Genomic DNA, 27,323 nt, shown 5'->3' with positions numbered 1-27,323 from the left:
TTAGAGGTATTTTGTGATTCCATATGAATTTAGGATTTATATATATTTTTTTCTTTCTTTAAAAAAATATCATTGAAATTTTGATAGGAACTGCACTGAATCTGTATATAGGTTTGGGTAGTATGGACCCTTTAACAATGTTTCATCTATTTGTATCTTCTTCAATTGCTTTCATCAATATTTCATAGTTTTCAGTGTTTAGATTTTTCACCTCCCTGGTTAAATTTATTAAGTATTCCATTCTTTCTGATGCTATTGTAAATGAGATAGTTTTTTTATTAATTTCTCTTTCTAATAGCTCATTATTAGTGTATAGAAATGCAACTGATTTTTGTATATTGATTTTGTATCCCACACTTTATTGAATTTGTTTATTTGTTTTAAGTTTTTGGCTGAAGTTTTTAAGGCTCTCAACATAAAGTCATATCATCTGCAAACTGAGACAATTTTAGCTTTCCCTTACCAATTTGAATACCTTTTATTTCTTTCTCTTGCCTAACTTCTTAAAAAAAAAAACTTTATTTATTGAGAGAGAAGGACTGGGGGAGGGACAGAGAGAGAGGGAGAGAGAGAGAGAGAATCCCAATCAAGGTCCTCACTGCAGGTGCCAAACCCAACAAAACGCTCCATCCCATGAACTGTGAGATCATGACCTAAGCTGAAATCAAGAGCCAATGCCTAACCGAGACCCCCAGGTGCCCCTTGCCTAACTTCTACTAGTATTTCCCAGTATGATGCTGCATAAAAGTGGTGAGAGTGGTCATCTTCAACTTGTTATTGATCTCTTAGAAGAAAAGAGCTTTTAGCTCTTCACCTGTAAGTGTGATGATAGACTTGGCCTTGCCATATATGGCCATTAGTATGTCAAAGTAAATTCCTTCTATATCCATTTTGTTGAGAATTTTTATCATGAAAGAATGTTGAACTCTGTCGAATGTGTTTTTTTTTCCTCCATCTATTGAGATGATCATATGATTTTTATTCTTTATTTTGTTAATGTAGTGTATATTACATTGACTGATTTGTGATGCTGAATGCTCTTTGAATCTCTGAAATAAGTTCCACTTGATGATGATGTATGATCCTTTTAATGTACCATTAAATTTGGTGTTTTTGTATCCATATTCATCAATGGTATTAGCTTGTAATTTTCTTTTTCTTGTAGTATCTTGTAGCATCTGGCTTTGGTATCACGGTAATGTTGGCTTCATAAAATGAGTTTGAGAGTGTTCCTTCATCTTCCATTGTTTTGGAAGAGTTTGCAAAGTATTGATATTAACCCTTCTTTAAATGTTTAGTTAGAATTTACTCATGAAGTCATCTGGTCCTGGAACTTGTTGGGAGATTTTTGATTATTAATTTAATCTGCACACTAGCAGTTGGTCTGTTCAAATTTTTCTGTTCCTTCATGATTCAGTCTTGGTAAGTTGTATGTTTCTTGGACTATATCCATTGCTTCTAAGTTATATAATTTGTTGGTATATAATTATTTATAATAATTTCATATGATTCTTAGTGTTTCTGTGTTATCAGTTGTTAATATCTACTCTTTGATTTCTGATTTTATGTATTTGAGTCTTGTTTTCCTAAGGTACTTTAGCATAAGCCTTATAAATTTTATCTTTTTAAAAGCCTCTCTTCATTTGATTGATCTTTTCTATTGGCTTTCTAGTCTTTATTTCAATTATTTCCACTCAGCTATTTGTTGTTTCCTTCCTTCTATGAACTCTGGGCTATTTATGCTTTTTTTTCTAGTTCTTTGAGATGTGAAGTTAGGTTGTTTATTTGAAATGTTTCTTGTTTCTTAATGTAGGCAGTTATCACTACAAATTTTAAGAAATGCTTTTGCTATATCCCATAAACTTTGGTATGTTTTGTTTCTATTTTTATTTATATCAAGAAGCTTTGTGATTTTCTTTAAGATCTCTTCTTTGCCCTATTAGTTATTTAGGAGCATGTTGTTTAATCTCCACATATTTGTGAATTTTCCAGTTTTCTCTTGCAATTGGTTTCTAGTTTCATGCTATTGTTGTCAGAAAAGATATTTGATAGGATTCCATTCTTTGTAAATTTATTAATATTGTTTTTGTGGCCTAATGTGTTATCTTTCCTGGAGAATGTTCCACATGTTTTTGAAAAAAAAAAAAAACATATTCTGGTGCTTCAGGGTGGAATGTTCTGAGTATGTCTTCAGGGCCTATCTGGTGTAATATGTAGTTTAACTTCAATGTTTCCTCATTAATTTTCTATTTGGATGCTCAAGCTAGCCACTGTTGGAAATTCAGTAGTAAAGTCCCCTTTTGTTATTGCATTGGTAACTATTTTCTCCTTTAAATCTGATAAGATTTGTTATATATTTGATAATGATAAAAGGGTCAATTCTTCAAGAGTGTGTACAATTGGGTGCATGAATATTTATAATTGTATATCCTCTTGAAGAACTGATACCTTTATCATTATATAATGACCTTTGTTTCTTGATAACATTTTTGCCTTGAAGTCTATTTTTTTCTAAATAAGAGAGCTATCTTTGTATCTTTTGTTTATTTGCTTGTTTGTTTCTATTTGGGTGGAATATCTACTTTCAGTCTACACGTGTCCTTGCATCGGAAGTGAGCCTCTTATATGCAGCATATGGGCAGTTCGTTTTTACCACCCCCCCATTAAGCCACTCTATGTTTTTGACTGGAGAATTTAGTACATTTACATGTATAGCAATTATTGGTAAATATAGGCTTATTATTGGCATTTGTTAATTGTTTTCTGACTTTCATTCCTTTTTCCCTTGTATTCTTTCTTGCTCTTTTCTTTTGTGATTTGATGATTTTCTGTAGTGATAGTATTTGATTCTTTTTTCTTTATCTTTAGTGAATCAACCATATATTTATGCTTCATGGTTACTATAGGGCTTACACGAAATATATTTATTACAGTCTATTTTAAACTCATAGCAACTTAACTTTAAATACATACTAAATCTCTAAATTTTTACAATCCTCCCATACATGTTATGTTTTTAATGTCATAATTTTCTTCTTTTTATACTGTGTATCTGCTAACAAATTGTTATCATTACAGTTATTTCAATACTTTTGTCTTTTAACCTTTATTCTAGAATTTTAAGTGATTTGCTCACCACTATTTCAGTATTAAAGTATTCTGAAAATAACTACCAATTACCTTTTCTGGTGATTTTTATACGTTTATGTATTTTCCCGTTACTGATTTTATTTTATTTCAACTTGAAGAACTCCCTTTAACATTTCTTGTAAGGCCAGTCTTATGGCAATGAATTCCTTCGGCCTTTGTTTTCCTGGGTGACTCTTGAGCTCTCCTTTAATACCAAAGGTAAGTTTGCCAGTTAGGGTATCTTGATTGACAGTTTTTGTTGTTCCTGTGTTTTATTTTATTTATTTATTTATTGCACTTTGAGTATATAAACCCATTCTTTTTTGGTCTGCAAAACTTCCCCCAAAATTCCCACTAATAATCGTTGGAGTTTTCTTATATGTAGCAAGTTGCTTTTCTCCTGCTATTTTTAAAAATTCTCCCTTTGTCTTTAACTTGTGACAGTTTAATTATAATATATCTTGATGTGGGTCTCTTTAGAATCACCTTATCTGGTATTTTTTTGGACTTCCTGGATCTGGAGTCTGTCATTTCCTCCAAGTTAAAGAAGTTTCTTGTCATTATTCCTTTAAATAAGTTTTTTGTTCCTTTCTCTCTCTCTTCTTCTTCTGGGACCCATAAAAAGCCAATATTGGTATTATTGATGGTATTCTATAAATCTCTTAAGCTGTCTTTACTTTTTTCCATTCTTCGTTTTCTTTTTGTTCCTTTGATTGGATGAATTCCACTTCCCTGTCATTAAGTTCACTGATTCTTTCTTCTGCTTAATGTAGACTAATGTTGAACTCTTTCATTGAATTTTTAGCCCAGTTCTTGTATTTTTTAGGTTTATGATTTCTGTTTGGTAGGGGTTTTAATATAATCTCTTTGTTGTAATTCTTATTTTATTCATGTATTTCTCATAACCTTGGTGAGCATATTTGTGATCATTTGAACTCTGGGTAAATCATTTATCTCCATTTCATTAAGATCAGTTTTTGGAGATTTATCTGCTTTTGTTTTTAATATTTTCGTCTGGTGTTTTGATTTTCCTTGTCTCTTTATGTTGCTTTTTGAATATTAAATAAAATAGTCACCCCTTCCAGGTTTGACAGACTGGTCATGTGTAAAGGAACCTTGTCAATCAGTCTGGTCTGAGCTCCTGCTTGTTTCTGAAACTTTTGTGATTATCCAATCTTCCATCTTGCTACTAATGGCTCCTGGTAGTGAGAAGTGTGCTTAGACTTTTGTAAGTTTCCCAATGGGAAGCTTGTGGTAAGCGCCCAGATGCTGGCTGATTAGTAGCTAAACCCTCAGGCAGCAGCTGGGATGTATGCAGTCAAAGCCCTTGCAAGGAAAAACTGGGAGATGGTCCCCTCTGTGCTGAACCACGGTGAGTGCTAGCATTACAGTTCATTCCTTCTTTGTTTGTTATAGTTGTGTGGGACTCATGAGCACAAAGTCATTGGCTTTCAGAGCTAAGCAATTTGGGGTCCCAGCCACTGGTTGACAGGTTTAAAAGTTTAGGTACTAGATGTGTGGTCCAAATCTTTTCCTCCTCAGGGAAAAGCTGGGAATTAGGGGTTCCATCCCAATTGTCTATCATTGTACCCAGGTGGAGTTTATAGCCAGAAGATGTCTCAGCCTTTTCTACCCATTTCAGTGTGGGTGTTTTCTCACTTGTCCAACATGCAGGAGTCACACACTCTTTTCTGGATCTCTCTCTGGGGGAATCGCTCCACCCGTGGTTACATATTTGGTGCATCTGCCAGACAAGGGAAATTCAGGTGGCTTCTATGTCACCATTTCGATAAAGAGTTCTAGAAGAAATGCTAGAATCCCCTAGATAATGTTTTAATGCAAATATGTTAATTAACTTTTTAATGTATTTGCTTTAAAAGAAAATTAAATTATATAGATCACACACTTTTTAGTAAAGTAGATAGATAGACCATGAAACAGATTTTATAAATTAATAGTGCTCTTAGATTGTTGCCTTGTAATTCTTGCCTCATTAATGGAGTAAATTTGTTCTAGCAAAATATATTTGTTATGTTTTAGATGGTAGGTTGCAATATTTGGATTATCGAAGGCTAAAACAGCCTTCAAAATCTTGAGTGGCATGGGGGGAAACGTATTCATTGTAGACTTTATGCTTAAAGTCTATTTTTTTTTCAAAAATTAATACAAAAAAGTGAAAAACAAATTTAAGCGTGAGTTCTTTTATAGTTTTTTTTTTTTTTTTTTGGTTATTTGTTCTAAATTTCACACTCTATGTATGAATTACAGCCAAGACATTTTTGTTTGTGATGATAAATTAAAAGATTTAGTAAATGGCAATAAATCTTGAATTTATAATTCCAAATGGTAAGATGGGAATTCTCATAAGTTTTCAACTGAAGCTTGGTTTCAATTATTATTTTTGCTTCCTTTATTACTCTCTCTACCAAAAGATTATCATTACACTTACAGGCAATTTGGGGTAGTAGTGAGCTACCAATATTTTCAGATAGCACCTTAGTTTATTGCTATGAAAGAAAGATCATATTCTTTAGTTCCTTTTTCTATTATGCTTCATATCCCATATTCCCTGTACCTGCGTGTATGTATCTATGTACATGTGTTATACTACATATATATAGTTTTCTTACTTTTTGTCTAAAATAATTCTGTACGTAAATTGATTGTATTGCACTAGATATAATAAAAGATAATAATAGTTTAAAATATTTTTCAAAGTGCTTTTCCATAGGGTAATATGTGTTCATAGAATATTAGCAGTCTATTTGAGGTGTGATCACTTGTACATGAAAAAATATTGAATGCAATAATAATATGTTGATTAAATAATATTTAATGAACTGTGTAAATAAAGGAATCAATGAATTATTTTAGCTGGAGAAGACCTCCCATCAAAGTCATATCTTTGGATGAATTGTGACGAATGTGAGACACATGAGTTCCTGGAGAAGTGAATTTATTATGGAGTGTATAGAAAGATAGGAGCGAGGGACATGTAAGTCCTGCCGTAGGTGACCAATCTTTGTGCCATGTGGAAAAAAAGTTTTGTTGGGGATAACAACAAAATGAACCAATAAAACCACCTTTTATTGTATTAGCCAATTAAACCTCAGTAAATAAAAGGATATAATTGAGGTAGCCGGGTGGCTCAGTCGTTTGAGCGTCCAACTTTGGCTGAGGTCATGATCTCATGGTTCATGGGTTCGAGCCCTGCATTGCACTTGGTGCTGACAGCTCAGAGCCTGGAGTCTCTTTCGGATTCTGTGCCTGCCTCTCTCTCTCTGCCCTTCCTCACTTGTGCTCTGTCTTCTCTCTCTCTCTCAAAAATAAATAAACATTAAAAAAAAAAACTTAAAGGGTATAATGGTGAGAGGTAACTCGAATGTTCTGTGAATAAAGTGTTCCTTATATTTCCTAAAATTTTGCAATGCTGCCTTCGAGTATATGTAGCAAAATAGCATTCTTATTGCATACTTAAACGTCTTGGAGAACTTACTTTAGTGAATAGAAAAGAATGGCATCTAAGTAGGACACTAAAAGCACATACTTTGACAATCTTAAACAGGTGCAAGGATGTGAAAAAAAGACATTGCCAACAGGGAGAATAAAACAGTCATATGCTCAAGAGAGGGGAAAAAACTGGTTGCCTGAATCAATTTTTATTGATTTTAGATCCTAATCATTTAGCGACAACTTCACATAATTAACCATGCTTCCAAAAGCCCATTGCTTACTGCCACCCCTACGAGTGAAAGTCAGCTGTCAGCAACAGCTGGCTCTAGGAGCCACACTCTTGCTTCTGAAAGATCACCGACCCATCACCTCTAATGGCCTTGTATAAGATCAGCTCTTTGCTCCGTTAAGACTATTCCATACAAGCCCAACTTCCCTTAGATAATCAAGTCATATGGTTTAGCTTTTCCTTTCAAGTATTGAGAGGTAGGCTCTTCCTTTGACTGGAAGATATGTAGGTATGAAGAAAATATGTAAGTATTTTTTCTAAAATTTTTATTTCTTTAAAAAATTTTTTAAATGTTTACCTTTGTTTTTGAGACAGAGAGAGACAGAACATGAGCAGGGAGAGGCAGAGAGAGAGGGAGACACAGAATCAGAAGCAGGCTCCAGGCTCTGTGCTGTCTGCACAGAGCTGGACGCAGGGCTCAAACTCGTCAACTGCAAGATCATGATAGAGCCGAAGTTGGACGCTTAACTGACTGAGCCACCCAGGTGCCCCATAAAAATTTTATTTCTTATTAAATGATTAATAGAAAAGTATCCATTATGAATTCTGAAACTGGGGGATTGATTCATTCAAGAAACTCTTACTTGGTACTGGGAACAATAAAGAAAATCCATGTTTTCAAAAAGCTCAGACACTGAAGCTAATAATTACAATTCAGTGTATTAACTATAATAATGGGGATGGGCTTGATGTTACAGGAGTACACAGGAGGGCCATAAAACTAAAGGTGAAGGAAATCCGAGAAGATTTACTTCTGAGCTCCCTCTTAGAAATAATAATAATAATAATAGGCAAATGGAGAGATGGCCATTAAGGATGAATAACTAAACCAAATGGATGTTGAGGGAATTGAACTGAATCCAGTGTTGCTATCACATAAAGAAAAAGCAGAGAACTCTGAAAAAATGAGAGAGGTAGGTATGGGCTAGATCTGCCATCAGTGAGGCATGATGAGAAATGGACATGGTGGGGGGGAGAATGGAGATGATGGAGAAATGATTGGGGAGCAATATTAGGAGACAAAGGAAACTGGACATGCAGAGAAAGGAGGAGAAAAGCAGTCGCTGCTCAGCAAGGCGAATGACAGAGCTACCAAACGCAATTGATAGGAGAGGTCATGGGTCAACAACAGTAGAGTTTATCGTGTAGATCTTAAAAATTGAAATCAACCTTAAGCTCTCTTTAGTATTTCTAAATTCATTTCACAGATTACTTGATATTTGGAGGTGACATCCCTTTTCACATGTTTCAACAAGCTGCACTAATTCTTTTGGAAAAGGAGTATTTTCCTTGACCGTCAAATGCGAGACCGATAACCGCACCACGAGATTCAACTTCTTGAAGGGTGCAACTGAGCACACAAAATGTCGGAGAAACTGGCAAATATTTAAACTGTATGCATGCTTGTTACGTGTCATTGGACTTAGTTTGGAACAAGATACTACCAATGTTGCAGTGCCTACTTGGTCTTTGAAATACAGTAAGCCATTGTTTGGTGTCTTTTTACTCCAGGTATCCTTAATGTGAGGTGGCTATTTTTACCCCCAGGCAGAGGTCTTTGAGCAAGTGATTTTATAGCTGGCGTTTTTACAGATTTAAAAGCAGACCTGCTGGAGGTCATACCAAATTAAAGTTTGCTTAGCACCAAGGACAACAGTTCAGACTGCATCAATACGGGAAAACACAGGTGTCTAAACAGAAAGAGATTAGTTTACTTCTCATTCAGCAAATGTGAAAAATGGTTCTTTGTCATATTTTCATGAGGGAAAAATCACTTTTTCTAAGGTCTGTGGTAAGTGTTAACAGGCTTTCATCTTTGTCCTGACTTATCAGTTGGATATGTAAATAAAAGAGAAGCGTGAGAGCATAGGTTTTGTGAGAGATGTTTACACAATTTTATTACATAAAACAGCATGTCCTTTCTATTAATAAAGCAACACACAATTGAGTGAGTGTGTCCATTATTGTTAATTACATAAATGAACATGGAGAGGAAAGAAAAATAAAAAAAAAAATTACTTATTTAATGATAACTTTAAATAATAATCCTATTTGCTTCAGGTTTGGCATTTTAAAATCATGCTTCAAGATATCCAGGAAATATTAGTTATTATATATATATATATAGCCATATAAATATTTAATAAATATATTTAAATATATACATATATGTAGACGAATACATATATGAATTCATACATATATACATGTATTTTAAATTTGTGATTTATCACTAGAGGTACAGAAATGTTGGAACTGATTTTGACGTGGGTTATGGTCACGAGTTGAAAGATACCTGGTGTCCTCTTTCCTAATCTCATGGAAGATGGTTTCTATGTTTGGATACTAAAATCCAAAGCAAATGCCCCCCAAAACCTAAATTTTGTAAGGTTTCACAGTTTCACCAGCCTATGTGTTTGCAACATAAAAGAGGTACCAATAGTATAATTGTATTATTAAAATCAAAATACAGGACATTTTATTTTGTGTATAATTGGGAATTCACTACCGTCACTGCAGGTCTCGGCCGACGAGAGAATCTGCTTTTGCTACAGCTCTTTTCTCATTGCATTGTCCAAACTTCCACGGAAGCAGATCTTTAAGCGAAAATGTCTAACTTATTGTGTTTTCTTAATTTGTCCAGCCTCAACCACTAACTCTGTTGGCTGTATGCTGTTAAAATGCATCGGTTAGAAGGATGTTTGGAAGAATAGATGGGTGAAAAGAGACCTAGACAAGTGAACACATTCTCCTAGGAATGCCACCTGTCCTCTGTCTCATAGGCTTCGGTGGGAAGTGGTTGGGCAGAGGGTATAAAGAGGGCACCTTCATGTAACAGAAGGGCAGAATCAATCACCAACATTTAGGTTTCTGTAAAGCCACCGTGTTCTAAGTCATTTGACTACCAATCTGCATTTCCCCTGAATTGCTAAGTACCGCCCACTCTACGGATTTAGAACAGTTTTCCTATACATGAGATCGGCATATGCAAATTAAAATATCAATGACTAAAACGACATATGGCTTAATCTTTGCTTTAAATGAAATCTTATCGGGCGTGAAAATCTTTAACTGGAGATGGAATGCATCCTAACAGCCTGAACTTTAGTATTTTTTTTTCCTCTTCTCCTAACAGCAGTTATTGGTTTATCATTAGTTTAATCAGAGGCAGCCTAAAATGTGTTTGTTTTGCACCTTCATTGCAGCCGACTTGCTAAAACTAGAAGAGCATATTGGAAACATAATATGCGGTGACATTCTGAGACTGATGCCTCATTCTGTCCACCTGTTACCAGGTAAGTGCATCCAGGCGGCTTCTTGGAACATTTGAAAAGCTCTCTTAGGTACAGAGAAGATAAAAAGGGCTTTTAAAATACACATATGCTAAAAATCCATTCCTTTTCTCTCTGGAAGAGTGTATCTTTTGACCTTTTTCTACCACTTCTTTTGCTATGGTGACTCCTCTTTCCCAACTCTCTTTTATCCATATTCTCAAATTCTTGTTTCAAGAGGTGCAAAACAAGTGAGGGTCATTTTCTGTTTTTTTGTTGTTATTGTTGTTGTTTATACTCTTTTCCTTTATATCCAGACTCTGTGCCAACTTTCCCTCCAAATATTTTTATTAACACTATCACCACTCTGATTTTGACAGTTAATTAAAGTTGTCATTGACTAAACATGGAAAAGGCCCATGGCTTACCTTATAGGCTTTGTTACTCTCTAATGATTGAGTCAGAGGAGTGAAAGGAATAAGTATAAGTTGAAAAGAAAGTCATTATAGAGGGCTTTCCTTGGGTGTATGGTTTGCCTCTGACCTTCTAATATGTCACCCTGAGTCTTGAGTAGTTCATGTATCCATTTAAGCATAAAAAGTATCAATGGGGGGAATTATAATTAGGGTTATGCAACTGTTAATTGTGACGAATGACACTTATTTAACCATAACATCAAAATATCCTTAACTATATGGGAAGAAAATTGTCCTGTGCCTCACCAAATATGCATGGTTGAGTTAGTCATGGAGTCTCATGTATTGTTTTACTAGCCTCTTTGACCTGGAAATAGTAGAAGATCCCGCTAAGCTTACACTATACAACGCTTGAGTTCAGCGGGGAGAGGGGAGAACGCTCTCGCACGTAGAAAGAGCAACCGAGTAATGTATAATGAACCAAAGAATTTCCAGCTTGTAGATTTAGTTTATGATTTATACACTTAACTTAAACTGCTTATAATAATAACTTTAGAACCAAAGAAAAATATAATTTTACTTATGACATTTTGTGTTTACTCTTTCTGGCATGAGAGCTCTTAAGATGACTAATTTTTATAAAATTTTATCTGCTACTGTACAAGCAATTTTTTTAAAGTATCATACTTGAACTTTTCATATTTGGTTTAGCTACTGGGCCCTTCTGAAGCAAAAGGATAGGAAATAAAACGTTTTTAATAGGCATGTCCTAATTTCTTAATATTAAAGTACAATAAGCTCGTTGTATTAATTTTCCAAATTAAAACATCACAAATAGAAAATGTCAAACATTCCCACAATCTCAAAGTTAACAATACTCCCTATTTCTTTTAAATGTTTATTTGTTTTTGAGACAGAGAGAGACAGAGCATGAATGGGGGAGGGTCAGAGAGAGAGGGAGACACAGAATCTGAAGCAGGCTCCAGGCTCTGAGCTGTCAGCACAGAGCGCGACGCGGGGCTCGAACTCACAGACCGTGAGATCATGACCTGAGCCGAGGTCGGACGCCCAACCGACTGAGCCACCCAGGCGCCCCAACAATACTCACTATTAAAAATGTATTTGACTCCCTTTTAGTTCTTTTCTAAAGTAGGTTCAAATTTTATTTTACAACTTTGAGATCATATTTTAAAGCTATTTTATTCTACATTTTTCCATAATGATTATCCCACCACTGTTTTCCTTTTCATGATATAATTCCTAACCTTTTGCTATTTGTTGCATCATTTTCCATTATATAGATAACACTCTATCTTAATTTTATTCTTTTATTGTAGTTTTGGATTTTTGGATGCTTTTTATCATTGTAATAATATTGAATCAAATATGCTATATATACTTTTCTCATAGATCTATGTTTGAATAATTTTCTTAAGAAAGTTTCCTTCAAGGAGAACAATCTGGTGAAGAGTATTAAATGTTTAATATATGTGGGCATATACTGATAAATCATTTTTGAGAAGTTTTACCAACTTATGCTTCTTTCTTTCTTTCTTTCTTTCTTTCTTTCTTTCTCTTTTCTAAAAGACAGACTGCCACATTCAGCTCCTTGTTTGGATATGTCTGGAGTCCTGGAAGCTTGATTACCCTACATTATCCTCCAAAGGGACCTTGAGAACTTGTTTGGATGTTCTAGCAGGGGGAGCTCAGACACTCATGTACCCTTGACCAAAAAATGGTCATCCTCTATCATTGAAGGTCTTCGACCCAGCATGCAGCCTGGGGAGAGATACACGTGGAGCAGTCAAGGAGGAAAGGGACACTTGTCTAGCCAGCTAGATCAGCCGAATCAACCTTGGCAATCAATGGGGTGATTGCCCTCACATCCCCCACTTATACCTATTTCACTCATTTATGAAAGTGATTGCTTTTATAACAGTGAGTACTCTTATTCATCTGTTGGCAAAACATGATACGCCTTCCAGGTTATTTTGCATTTATTTCATTACATGTACTTTGAACACATTTACATGTACTTTAGTTCATTTTATTTTCCCATTACTTATCAGTTCAAGTTCTCTACTGTGGGCGTGTATTTGATACCCACAACACATGGGATGAAAGAATATATGGTTTAAAAATTTTGTAATTTGGGTGCCTGGGTGGCTCAGTGGGTTAAACATTGGACTTCAGCTCAGGTCATGATCTCTAAGTTCGTGAGTTGGAGCCCCACATCTGGCTCTGTGCTGACAGCTCAGAGCCTGGGGCTGGCTTTGGATTCTGTGTCTCCCTCTCCTTCTGCCCCTCCCCTGCTCGTGCTCTGTCTCTCTGTCTCTCAAAAATTAACTTTAAAAATTATTATTGTAAATATTAGTACTATAAAACAATATGATACAAAATGCATTATATTTGTTAGATATTTATTTTGAAAAATCCTGTTGATTATATTTCAAAATTTACCTTATTTTTAAAATATGCTTCCAGAGCAGATGATGTCTTTTGAGTTAATGTTCCTCTGTTTCTTAACACCTTCCACTGTCAGTACATATAGGAGTGATTTCAAAACGTGACCTAGGGTGTTTAGAATTCTCTAACTGTAAACCATCTCTAACCAAAGTGGGGCTAATGCAATTTTGGGTCACAGACCAGTGGACACCTGAAAATTAATGGAATTTCTTCCCCTTAACCTAGGTCAGATTCATCCCCGAGCTTATGAAGGTGAAAGGCTAATGTTAACTCAATTACTCTGTCATAGGATCTCCTGATTTACAGTCTATTAAGATTTGAACATTTCCAGTTAAACTGACATACTTGACATTAAATTATGAGCTCTCTTCACTTTCCTTCCTTTGCTGGAAGTAGCTCTGTTTATCCTCCAAAGAGGTCAAGACCTTAAAATAAGAGACTGAATTTCTTTGATGATTTGAGGTTCTTCTTTGCTCACCAGTGATAAAATGGACTATAGAAGAGTTCTTAATTTAAAAAAGGCAGGATTCATTTGCTTAGTTTGTAAAAGGAGGGATATATAATGAACAAACGCTTGGATAAATAAACCCTAATGTAAATATTTGAGACAAATTGACCACATGGGCTCTTTTAAGAAGAATTTCATCAAATTATGTTTGGCAACTAGGCCTTTAACTCACTACAAAATAAACTATGTGACTTAATGAATAGCAGCTATCTGTCCAATTAATAGAAAGATTGATTCCACTCTCATTTGGGTTCTTTTTCTAAAAATGCTTCTTTATTTATTTTGAGAGAGAGAGAGAGAGAGAGATAGAGATGAAGAGGGAGAGAGAGAGAGAGAGAGAGAGAGAGAGAGAGATAATGCCAAGCAGGTTCTGCATTGTGAGCACAGAGCCTGATGTTGGGTTCAATGGGTTTGATCCCATGAACCATGAGATCATGACTTGAGCTGCAATCAAGAGTTGGACTGAGTCACCCAGAAGCTCCTCATCTGGCTTCTAAGAATCATTTTACTTTTTACCATTCTCAGAACCATTGTGGTTAAAAAGTGGGTTTTGACATTTAGTACTTACCTAATAGAGTTGCTGAGAGCATTAAATAAGCTATTAGATTTCAGTGACTGGTACATAGTATATAATAAATAGTTTAATATTGCTGATAATGTTTATATTTAGGCAAATAGATGCCTCTGAAATTTCATACGTATCAACAGTTATAATAGCTAATGTATTATAAATTTTATTGTTTAATTGTATCTTTACAAATATAATAGCAAGAATATAAAAAGTTATTATATGTTTAAGAATCTTAGGTTCTTTTTTTAATCTTCCTTATTACCCTTGTTTCACTTGGAAACATTCAGCAGATAGGGCAGTATTTCAAAGAGCAAATAATTGGGTTAAAGATCTAAAGTACAGGTGTCTGGGGGCCCCTGGGTGACTCAGTTGGTCGAGTGTCAACTTTACTCAGTCATGATCTCATGGGGTTCACGCCTCACATTGGGCTCTCTGCTGTCAGCACAGAGCCCACCTCGGATCATCTGTCTCCCTCTCTCTCTGCCCCTGTCCCACTTGCTCTCTCTCTCTCTCTTTCTCTCTCAAAAATAAACATCAAAAAATAATAATACATACATACATAAATAATAAAATACACGTGTCTGTGTAAGTTCGCTATTTTAGAGGTAAGATTCTCAACTCTGTTTCCTCACGGTATGTAAGAGAACTAGAGAATTGTCAATGGCTAAATAACCAAAGGCCCCACCCATCTGAGTCCCTGAGCACTGCTGGGCACCAGGAATGATCTACATGGTACCAGAAATGCCAGATGACTTTATGCCAACTTGGCACCCCTGTCACACCTGTGAAAGGAAGAAACCCTGTTTCCCAGAGTCACCTTTCCTTTATGGTCCTGGTTTGAAAACTGTCAATGAGAGGAGCTCCTGCTGAACTTGTAAGGTAGACGTGAATAAGAAGCCACTATTTTCTGGAGGTTGCCCCAGCCAAACTTGCAGATAGACAAAGGCCCAGAGGCTTCCCGAAAGCTATTGAGATCCACTCACTTGGGCTTTGCAAGTTGAGAGTTTTAGTGTCACCTCATGAGATTATTGGTAGTCATCCCCTCATGACCTTCAAAGGTGGTAGCTTCCCTGGCCTCTACTCCCTTGGCTGTTGGAATGATCACGTAAGCGCTAATTAACATCAAAAGCATTGCATCTGGAATATAAGAAGTGGCTTCTGTTCTGATCAAACGCTGAGCAGATAAAATGGACAAATTCTAAGCACAGCTTTAAAATATTTTTGACTGAGGTCCCATTTGTGTTTACAAACCAATTTGAATGGTTCTACATATGCGACTGTACAATAAATGTTAAAAGCTATAGTAATTCTGTTGAATTATGTTTTAATTAATCACCTGATATGCTAATGCCATAAACATGGGAGGTCAAGAGTGAGTATATTGATTCATTTTGTTTTTCTTTTTGATGGCATGTTTTCATCTATATACAGGCAAAATAAATAAATAAATAAATAATGAAAAAGGCATCAGGCCCATAGGATTGTATGGGCTATGTAGTAGGTTGACTAGTGTCCCCTCCAAAATTCATGTCCACCTGGAACTCAGAACACGACCTTGTTTGGAAATACGGCTTTTGCAGATGTAATTAGGTAAGATAATACTGGTTTAGGGTTCGCCTTCAATTCAATGACAGTGACCTTATAAGAGAAGGAGAGGACACACAGAGATACATACAGGGAAGTAGCCCATATGAAGACGGAGGCAGAGATTGGAGTGATTCAGCTGTTAGCTGAGCAAGGTTAAGAATTGCCGGGAGTCACCAAAGCCAAGAAGAAGGAAAGGATTCTTCCTTAGAGCCTACAGAGGGAGTATGGCCTTACCAACACCTTGCTTTCAGATTCATGCCTCTAGAACTGAGAGAATCAATAACTGTTCTATTAACCACCCAATCTGTGGTTAATTCTTCATGCAGCCCTAGGCAATAACTGCATGCCAGTTCAATAAACTTCCGACATTTGTCTCATGATATTTTAAAAGTTTTAGAAAATAGTTAAAGCCTCTCAATCAATTCACCTTCTCTATGAATCTGATAACATCAAATAATAAAGCAAACAAAAAACAGCCTCACATAAATTTAATGAAAAGATGTTAAATATAATATTAGCATCCCAGATACTTAAATGAATACTGCATATTAGTGATTAATAAATTGTACCAACTAGGATTTATTCCAGAAATTCTAGAGTGGTTCCACATTTACAAAATCTATTGATAGCATCTGTTATCATACAAGAACCACAAAGGAAAATATATTAGCATCAATGCATGCTAAAAAAGATGTTCAATTACGTTTCAAAACCATTTTTCTTTACTGAAAGATTAACATATAAATATGTGAATAAAAGGAAGTGACTTTAAAATGATAAAGATTACCGGGGCGCCTGGGTGGCGCAGTCGGTTAAGCCTCCGACTTCAGCCAGGTCACGATCTCGCGGTCCGTGAGTTCGAGCCCCGCGTCGGGCTCTGGGCTGATGGCTCAGAGCCTGGAGCCTGTTTCCGATTCTGTGTCTCCCTCTCTCTCTGCCCCTCCTCCTTTCATGCTCTGTCTCTCTCTGTCCCAAAAATAAATAAAAAAACATTGAAAAAAAAAATTAAAAAAAAAAATAAAAAATAAAAAAATAAAATGATAAAGATTACCTATCTCTCTCAAATAGTCACCACCACTAGTCAAATGGCACAGCACCAGATACTTTATCATTAGGGATATGAATAAATTATAGATATTTGTTGCCACCACTTCTTCAGCATTATATTCCGATTTCTGACCAATATAATAGGACAATAAAATAAACAAGAATTTGACAGAAGAAAATAAATTTTTATCATTATTTTATTATTTTAATCTAATTAATTAATTTACTTATGCATGTATGTATGTATTTTTGAGAGTGTGAAAGTAGGGGGTGGGGCAGAGAGAAGGGGACAGAAGACCCAAATCAGGCTCTGCACTGACAGCAGTGAGCCTGATGTGGGGCTTGAACTCACGAACCTCGAGATCATGACCTGAGTGGAAGTTAGATGCTCAACTGACTGAGCCACGCAGGTGCTCCCCCTTTATTTTTTAATTTTTTAATGTATTTATTTTTCAGAGATATTTTTTTATCATTATTTGTAAATTTTATGCTTTACCTTGAAAAACCTGAACAAGTTAACTGAAAAGTACTACAATTAGAGATTTGAATGTGATAGTTAGTTGTAGAAATTACAAATAAAATAAGTTACTCTGCTAAAGACTGACCATAAAAAGGTGAAAGTAAAGAAAATAAGTTACTCATCATAACCCAAAGTATAAATAATCTAAATGAGGAATGCATGTTTCTTTAAATAAAATTATAATATATTACTGTTGACCATAATAGAAGAGTTGAGTAAGCAAAATGATCCACCATGCTCTTGGGTTGGAAGATTAACAATCAATATGTATCATTTTTCTCCAAATTAATGAATGAATTTAGCAATTTCTACCTTTTTCTATGTAATGACAACCAAATAATTTTTAGAAAAAAAGACAAGTAATATCAGCAAATGCACTCTTCTATATTATAAATATAGATGAGAAAAGAAAATTATAAACAATAAAAAATTATTAATAAAGTTATGAATATACTAAAGCTGGTGATGTTTGTTCAGTAAGGAAGAGATAGGTTATTTGAAAACCTAGATCTTAGATACAAATAGATTATTGTTTGTACGTAAAAATTAAGAATTCTCTTTCCAGCATATACCATAGTAAATCCCTCAGGGAATACAAAGTTAAATGTAAGAAATTAAATCATAAAAGAGGAGAAAATGTAGTTAACATTTATTTATTGAGGATTGGGAAAAAAAGGTGTGTCTGTGTAATGTATTATTAAAAATTGTATGTGAGGGAGAAAAAAATAAAGAAACAGGCACCATTAACAAGGCAAAGAAGTAATTACAAACTGGGAGAAAATGACAACATATACGATGGACAAATGGTAAATATTCCTATTATATAAAGAGATTTTTCAAATTTGTAAATTTGAACAACATTAGATGTTGTAAGGAAACAAAACGACTAATGAATATTATAATCTTAGCCTTGTACACAGAGTAACTGCCACCTATATGTAAACTATTATCACTTTGTTAAAGGCAGTATAGCTAATTTGAATCAATAAAAGATAATCTGTTAGAAAAAAATGAACAATTAGCATCCATAGGGAAACAATGAAAAAGTTCAGTAGACTAATAATATGAAGACATTTGAGTAGTATAAACGATCCCACATGAGTAATTTATAAAGTACAACATTCTTACATATAATATTGCTAAAGTTTTTAAAAAAATAATAATTGCTGGATAAGATGTAGAAAGAGTATACTCACATAGATAGCAAAATTCTAAATATAAAACAATATTTGAAGTGCGGTTTTGACTACATTTAAAATAAAGAAAACACCAAAAAAGAAATATAAAGCAAACAAACCAAAAAACTTCAAAAATGAATATGCTGATGTAATTTCAACTTTAAAAATTTATTCTTTCAAAAAAAAAGGTCCAGAGTGCAAAGATGTTTCTTTCAAAACCAGAACCACTCTGAATACCTAAAGTAAAGGTTTGAATAAGAATAGTATCTTCTTATAATAGAATATTATGCTCTTTAGAATGATATTATAGAATTAAAAAAAAAACTTAAGAATCTGGGTAAAATAAGTTCCTTTTTTTTATAATTACAAGTGAAGTCAGGTAGAAGTACATATAGAAAAGTATCTAGAAAGAGGCAAATTGCATATATTACATATGCATATCCATTGGGTATTGATATTATGATTGATTTGTTCTTTATGCTGATCTTTTTTTTTTTTTCTCTATTTTCCCGTTGTGAACAGGCATGTATTGGGTAATTAAAATGTGACTTTCTATGGCAAAGAAGTTTATGCAGACTAATGATGTTGAAATCAAACTGTGTATTAAATGTTAAAGGATTGTTATAAAAAATTACATATGGAATAATTCTAAGATGTAAAAAAAAAAAAACGAGAGTGAATTAGTGTTCTCCAGTGGATAGATTTATAAGCAACTTCTTTTTCTTCTTCATCTGTATTTTTAATGTTTCAATAATGACTAAGAAATAAATAATTAAGTCAAGCTATTTAAAACAAAAATACATTAAATGCCGTTGAGGCCAAATTGCCATCAAGTGATTGATCAAATGGACCTCAATTTATATTTCCTTTTTTAATGTATCCAGTAAGAATTTCAGCTGCTGTGTTAACATTATTGCTGTTTTCCTTAATCTACTTTTCTCCAATTTATAAGTTATATCCTGCTTCCCCGGGCACACAGCATGAGCATCACCCTTGGGCTTGTCAGAAATGTAGAATCTTCAGCCCCACCGCAGACCTACTGAATCAAATCTGCATTATAGCCAAAGCTTCAGGAAAATCGTATGAATATTAATTTGTGTTGCAGTGAATTATATCAGTTGATTCTACTAAGGCATCAACTGCTTTATGGATGCCTCTTCTGACTAAGTAAAATAGCAAAATCATTCTCCCTATTCAGTTTTCATCACAACACTGACTTTATTTGATCTTCCAGCTTACATTTATTCCTTATTATATATTCTTTTTTTTTTAACAAGCTCTGCTTTCTCTAAGTTCAGGAGAATTTGGTGAGCAGGCTTGTGTAGTTGTGAAAGTGTTAAGAGTTCAGAACTGGAAAGCAGGACAGGGTCAACGTCACAAGTGGAGGTAGGATCAGTTATTTATGCAACAAATACTTCTTGAACTTTTACTGAGCACCATACCCAGGGCACAAATCAGTGCAAAATTCCTGTCCTCCTAAAACTTTCATTCTACTCAGAGGAGACAGTAGAATTGCAAAATAAATAAGTTTAGGACATTAGACAATGAGCAGTGGCAAGGAAAAGGTAGTGGATGAGGGAACAGGGGACAGCTGGGGCCCATGTGGAGTCAGTTAGATGTGAGGATTCTACATTGGCTCCTTGCCACTGCTCTCCCATAAAAAATTGTGTGACCCTCTCCTGTGCTTTCTTCACAAATGTGCATACTCTGATCCTGTATTCAGAGGAGGAAACTAACACATTTGAAATCCCTCTAAACTATAAGCTGCTGCAGGGCACAGTCTGTGACAAAATTACCGCTCAGTCCACATATCATAATTCAGGGTCTGACATGTAAAAGATGATTAGCAGTATTTGATGAAAGTTCCTGGAATGGACAGGCAAGAGTTGAGGAAAATAAACAGAAAGTAGATAGTGATGTTGCCCTGGGATTGGAGGGTGGAAAAGTGGCTGTGGCAGCAGCCTCAAGAGAACGAGAGACGATGAGATGCTGGAGAGGACTGGGTTGAAATGGTTGGGTGGGAGGCGCTGATGACCTGAAGATATGGTCCCGAAATAGGGCTGATGAACAGGAAAATACCTGGGATTCAACATCATGTAGAGCCAAGGTAGCTAACTGCTTTGGGTCAAGGGAGAGGGGTAAGTAGAGATGGAGCCATGGTCAAGAAGAGGATAGACGGTGTTGGAGCACATTTTGCCATTATGTGATTATGATAACGGCCTAAGTGCAAATTAGCGGTTGATCATTCACTGCATGGAGCGTTAGGCAGGGGATGCCTTGACTAAAATCAGATTCTCATTAAAGACACTTCTGAGGAAACATAACTTTTAATGAGGGGCTTGATTAGTTTATGTTCTCCCGAGCAGCCTGAGAAGGGAAAAGATGTGGGCTCTCTGCCCTTGATGTCACGAGCCAACTGAAGTTTGATGATTCCAGATTTAACAGCTACCATGTCAGTGCGATGCCTGCCATTCTCACTGATGTTATGGGATCCAATTTAACTGCAGGCACAGCTTTTGATGAAGCCACATGACTGGCCACGCAATCACTAAATTTTACTGCTTACAAAAAAAGAGCTTTCTAACCGGATGGAGGTATACAGTAATGTTCTCATATGGCTTCATATTTTCTTTACAGGCTAATTCTGCTTGTGTATGTGAATCCCAAGAAACCTTTCAATCTTCCTTGTATTATCAGGCATGGATGAAAATTTACCAGGAAAATCAAGTCATTGAATGTATTGACTGCTACACTTTCTAGCTCACACATATGGCAACCTAGCCTTCCACCCCTCCATCAAACTTCTTCCTTGGTCATATTTTACAGGTTGACATTTAACACAGCCCTTTTTTTTTTTTTAAGGCAGCAGTACTCTTGAAAAGATGTGCTTATGGATTTTCAAGTTCTCTTTCCTTTTTGTGATAAGGTTGGATGAGAATTACGAATGGATGTAATAAAGCCTTCGTCTGCATAACCATCCATGGATTCTTACAAAATATGGATTTTTCATAGTATAAACAGAAGCAATACGTTCTCCTGATTAGTACTTGTTGACTGCTTGTTGACTGCCTGGGAGCATAGGGCCAAGGCTGCTGAGTTATGGTCCCTGGTCTGTCATGAGCAAACTGTGTAACCTTGTTCAAGTTAGGTTACCTCTTAGCATTTCATTTGTAAAATGGGTGTAATCAGACCTTCCTGACAGGAATGTTGTAAGGGTTAATTAATTGCTGTTTGTTAAGTGTGCTGAGATTGTCAGATTAAAGCATTAGGGAAGTGTCAAGTTTGTGTTATTATGGTATTATTTTTCTTTGTTTGGGAGGAAATGCCATTTCTGTGTAATTTACTTTAACAGTAAAATAAGCCATTTTAATCAATGCACAATCAAGCCCTTATTCATGGAGGACAAGGGTGTATACACTTAGCAAGCACAGTAGTGTCAGCTGACCCAGGGCAGGAATCTGAAAATTCGGCATTGGATACAAAGAAAGCCTAGAAAATGAGACATGGGGCAATCAGAATCTGAGAGCCCAGGAGACTCAGGTTACAGACCCAATATAGTCTGTTAATAGCAAAGAAAAAAAAAGTCTGTAACCTTAGCAACCGATACCAAAAAAAAAAAAAAGTTACCCATGTTACCAAGAAATTTTTGAAGTGATTGCACATATGGCCCAGAAACTAAATATTACAAATATTTCATTAGAATCCAAAGGGAATTTTAAACATATGGAGTTGTTTAAGACTTCCTTAGTAACTTTAAAGTGTGCATGTTTGGATGTGATTTTATTTGTATAAATACATGTTAGTTATGATTTAGGCTTTGACTATTATGATAATAGCGGGTGAATCTTGATTTTCCCAAGAAAATGCTTAGAGTTACAACTGAAAATGTTATTTAGCAATATACATAAGTTGCAATAATTTTAAGACATTATTTTTCTAATATGTATATATATACATATAAAATGTATGTATGTTTCTAATATATATATAGGAAATATACATAATAAATAGTTTAATAAGAACTTTTACTAAAAAATTACAACCATTCAGCACAAATGTTTAAAATGAGGGTGAATAAAGTGTGACACTTCATTGATTATAGGTAGGTATTTTCTAAACAATGTCCTACAAATAATGACGGCAATAACTCTCATAAACACTTTTCAGTATTAATTATCTTTGTGTTATTCAAGAATCCTATGTAGTTATTCAAAATTCTACAAATTTTACATCTTTTATTGTCCACATGGATTTAACTATTTTTTTATTATTTTGCGCTAATACAGATGTATCTACAATCTCCATTTTGAAAAAGTACTGAAATAAATTTTCCATTTAACCAGTTTGCAAAGTCATATTGAAAGAGGGGCCATCCTCATACCTCAGTTGGACAAGAGCAGTGGGTCTCTAATGACCTCTCTGCTTACCCCTGTGCGATACAGAAGGCAGATAAATCTCTTTAAGATGTAAGTCAGGTCATGTCACAGCTCTGTTGAAAATCTGCTAGTAAGTTCCCACTGCACTGAAACCAAAATCCCACAGGGTCCTCCACAGAAGCTTCCGTAGCTGCTTGTTTGCCCTCATCTCCTACATTTTTCTTTGCCTGCACAGCTCTGGCCTTATTGCTTTTCTTGGTGTACATGAGAAAAACTGTACTTGGGCTTTCCCTATGGCATTTGTATTTTCTGTTCTTTCTGTAAACGTTCCTCATTCCCTTTTCTCAGTTCTGTGCTCAAAGACGACCTTAGAGTATTTCCCTAGAAATCGTGTGTTTTGGGGCACCTGGGTGATTCGGTTGGTTACGCTTAACCTTGACTTTGGCTCAGGTCATGATCTCATGGTCCTTGAGATGGAGCCCCTGGTTGAGACCTGAGTCAGGCCCTGTGGTGTCAGTTCAGAGCTTGCTTGGGATTCTCTCTCAATCTCTCTCTCTCTCTCTCTCTCTCTCTCTCTCTCTCTCTCTCAAAATAAAAAAACTTAAAAAAAAAATCTTTTGTGTTAACATCACCACTAAGCCATTTTCCTATTACCTTCTCTTACTTTTAACTTTATAACACTTCCTATCATCTGCCATATTATATATTCATCTCTCTTAGAGAACAGCTTGTTTAGTTCACTTCTTCAATGCACAGAAGACTATCCAGTGAATAATAGTAGCTTAACAAATATTTACTGAATACTTGAATGCATAGTGAGATATTGTCACGTTCCAAAATATTCTGTAAAATCTTAGTCATTACTAATGATGTTATTATTTATTGAATATTCCCAAATTAAAGTGTCTAGTTTTTTTTTTATTTTTTAAAGTTTTTATTTCTTTTTTAGGGAGAGGGATAGAGAAGAGAGAGAGAGAGAGAGAGAGAGAGAGAGAGAGAGAGAGGATGAGCAGGGGAGGAGCAGAGAGAGAGGGAGACAGAATCTAAAGCAGGCTCCAGGCCTCGAGCTGTCAGCACAGAGCCCAACATGGGGCTTGAACCCACGAACCATGAGATCATGACCTGAGCCAAAGTTGGATGCTTAATGGACTGAGCCACTCAGGCACCCCAAAGTGCCTACTTTTGATGTGGCTTAGCCGTTCTTGAAAACAAGTGAACATTTTATTAAGGAGAATCTGTTTTGACACTCTCCAGAGCTAAAGCTTATATTTTATGTGGCTTTAAACAGTCAGTGAGGGCCTCTGCTGCGGACTCAGCTCCAGAGTTAAAGTTTGCTCATTGGTGAAAGCAACCCTGTGGCCTGAGTGAATTGTGCTATTGTTCATCCTCAGACTTACACTTTCATTTTACTTCTTTCTTTCTTTCTTTCTTTCTTTCTTTCTTTCTTTCTCTTTAAACTCACACTTTTCAATACAGAAGAAAAGTTGGGTGGAAATTTGATGTGAAGCATGCAAGTTTCCTAGAGGCTAATTTTGCAAGACATTTTTTTATTTGATTAAACTGATATCATTTTATGGTTCCTGAGAAAATAAAGGACAGCGTATTGCTACTTATCTGAATGTTCAAAATCCTGGTTATCCTTCAAAACCAATCTCAAATATTGAGACCCCTTTCAGTGCTAACTGCTTCCCTTGATTCTCTTTCCATATACCTTTAGAACACATGGTACAAAATTTATATATGTACCTGTTTCCCAATCACACTGAGCTCATTCAGTGTAGTTCCATACCATATTTATCCTTTATCTCCAGCATCTATCTCTACATTTAGCCTGGAATCGCCATTTAATAAGTATGTGTAGAAGGTTTACATGCACAGACTTCTAATTGTTCGGTTTCTTACTCGTCTATCTTTAATCTGTGTATATTCAGATTACTTCCTAGATCCATTAGAAATTAAAAGCAGTTCTTAGAGCCTTTGGAAAGGTGTTGTGATATGACGTCATCATTGCTGTCATCAACAATGTATATAATTTAATTAAACACCCACTCTAACTCTGGGTGGTCTATGCATTGCTGAAAAGTTTCACTTGTAACTGATTTGTATCATCAAATAATAGTTTGGGTCTGCTATCACATGTACGAAGTGCAAACACTTTCCAGAGTAACCCTTTGATCAATTTCTTTTTTTGCAAGAAGAAGCATGTAAAATTAGGAAGAAAAGTATATTTCATTTATAAGGGCAGGGAATTGGAGTGTTGGGGTTACAGTGTTATTCTTTTCAGTGTTTGACTTTGAGCTAACGTAACCTATTTTATGCTTTCCATTTGTCATTTGTGAAAGAGGAGTCACAGATGGATGATAGCTGTGGGTGGGCAGAATAATATTCCACAAAGATGTTTATAGCAGATTCCTGGGAACCCGTGAGTATGATGCCTTCTCTGGAAAAGCGGATTTTGTGGGTGTGGTTCCGATGAAGGATTTTGAGTCGGGGACATTAACCTGGATTATCCTGGTGAGCTCATCCTGATCACATAATTTCAGCAGAAGCAATGAAGCTTCCTTAGCTGTTGGCAGGCAGGGAGGTGTGACTAGGAAGAAAAATCAAGGAGATGCAACATTGTTGCTGGCTATGAAGAGAGAAGCAGCCTACAGCCAAGGAAAAGGGTGGCCTCTGGAAACTACCAGAGGCAAGAAAATGAATTCTTCACCGGTCTCTGAAAAGGAATGTAGCCCTGTTGAAACCTTGTGTTTAGTCCAGGGAGACCCGTGCCAGGCTCCTGATCTACAAAATGTAAATACATTTGTGGTAATTTGTTACAGCAGCAGTAGAACCCTAATACGGTATCTTGTTGCTTTTCGCCTTGAAAATCTTCCAATTCCACCTTTAATATATTTAATATATTGTTTAAATCCCGGTTATCATGTAGCGAGGCTGTTTAAAAGTGACGCGCATTCATACCACAGATTTCTGTCTTCTAAATGTATGCATTTGATATACTTCAGAAAAACCTCTCAATTCACTGCTTGAACAAAGGATTTTGTAACTAACTCCTATACTCCTTCTACACAATAGAAATCAGAGCCTGTGAGAGCTCATGCCATTTACTTGCGTCAAAATCTGAATGATGCATTGCATAAGTAACCGCATAATAAGGCCCTCATATTGTAATCTGGGTGGATGTATGCTGTGCTTTGAAAATCAAATATCGTTCCCTTTGACGTTTTGACAAGTAATTTCGACAACAATATACATTTGGCTAACTCATGAATGTAGTACTTCTCGTCCTCCGGATTGTGCCGGGTTTGCACTCTGCTAAGAATGACAACAATTAGAGAACTGACTCGCATCTGCCAAGTGAACAGATGGTCTTGTAGTTTAGAGGAACAATGGTGAAGAAAGAAAAGGCAAAGGGGTGGGAGGGAGAGCCGGTAGGGTGGGATAAAAATTTTGCAATCCAAAATAGCACTAATATGTCTAAAGAAAGATGTAGACAAAGGCATGTTACAATTTATTATTGAGAGGTATAAAAAAAAAAAATAAGAGAAAGGTCTTGCTTATTTCACCCTTCTTTCATACTGGCATTGAATCAAGTTCCAGGGTACTTGAGATCTGTAAGCTTTAAAACTAATATTGACCACCTCATTTATGGAAATGGTTGTTTTATTTTATTTTATTTTATTTTATTTTATTTTATTTTATTTTATTTTTTAATGTTTATTTATTTTTGAGAGAGAGAGAGAGAGAAGGAGAGAGCGCACGAGCAGGAGAGGGGCAGAGAGAGAGGGAGGCAGAATCCGAAGCAGGCTCCAGGCTCTGAGCTCTGAGCTGTCAGCACAGAGCCCGACTCAGGGCTCAAATCCATGAACCGTGAGATCATGATCCTAGCTGAAATCAGGTGCTTAGCTGCCTGAGCCACCTAAGCGCCTCTGGAAATGGTTATTTTAAAGTAGTATCAATGTATTATTTGGGATGACATTTTGCCCCTGTTGTCTATATACTTCTTTTTGTTGTTGTTGTTCTTTTTAGTTTATCTGTGGAATGAATAGAACACAAATAAGAATAAGGACTTCAGTTCTCATCAACCTCAAATATTTTATACAGATCCCCTTCCTAGGAACAGTGAAGTAATTGTTTTCTTTTATCTCTTTGGAGTCATTTTACCTTCACTTGGTAACATGGAATATAGGTGCCTCTTTAGAAAACACTTCATTAAATAAATAGGTGGTGCATATGTGTGTATTTGTGTTGTGTGTGCACTTGGGCATTAGGTAACCCACAAAGATGGTCCTACGTTCTTGCCGTCAAGAGTCTGGATTACATGCAAAGTCGTATCTTTGAATTTAAAAATATTTAGACTTATCAACCCGTAAGGATCCCCTTGCTTAAGCAGCTTTCGTGTAGAGAAGACTGAATTGCCAGTTAGATTATATCAAGGACAGAGTCTGTACTTAGATGCATAGTCTTAAAAACTATTCAGATATTTATTTTCTCTTCCTGGAAGAGTACTT

Source organism: Panthera onca, chromosome B3, assembly GCF_046562875.1.
Source record: "Panthera onca isolate mPanOnc1 chromosome B3, mPanOnc1 haplotype 2, whole genome shotgun sequence".
NCBI classification, from domain to species: Eukaryota; Metazoa; Chordata; class Mammalia; order Carnivora; family Felidae; genus Panthera; species Panthera onca.
The sequence above is the reverse complement of the archived record's forward strand: the minus strand, read 5'-3'. Positions refer to the sequence as shown.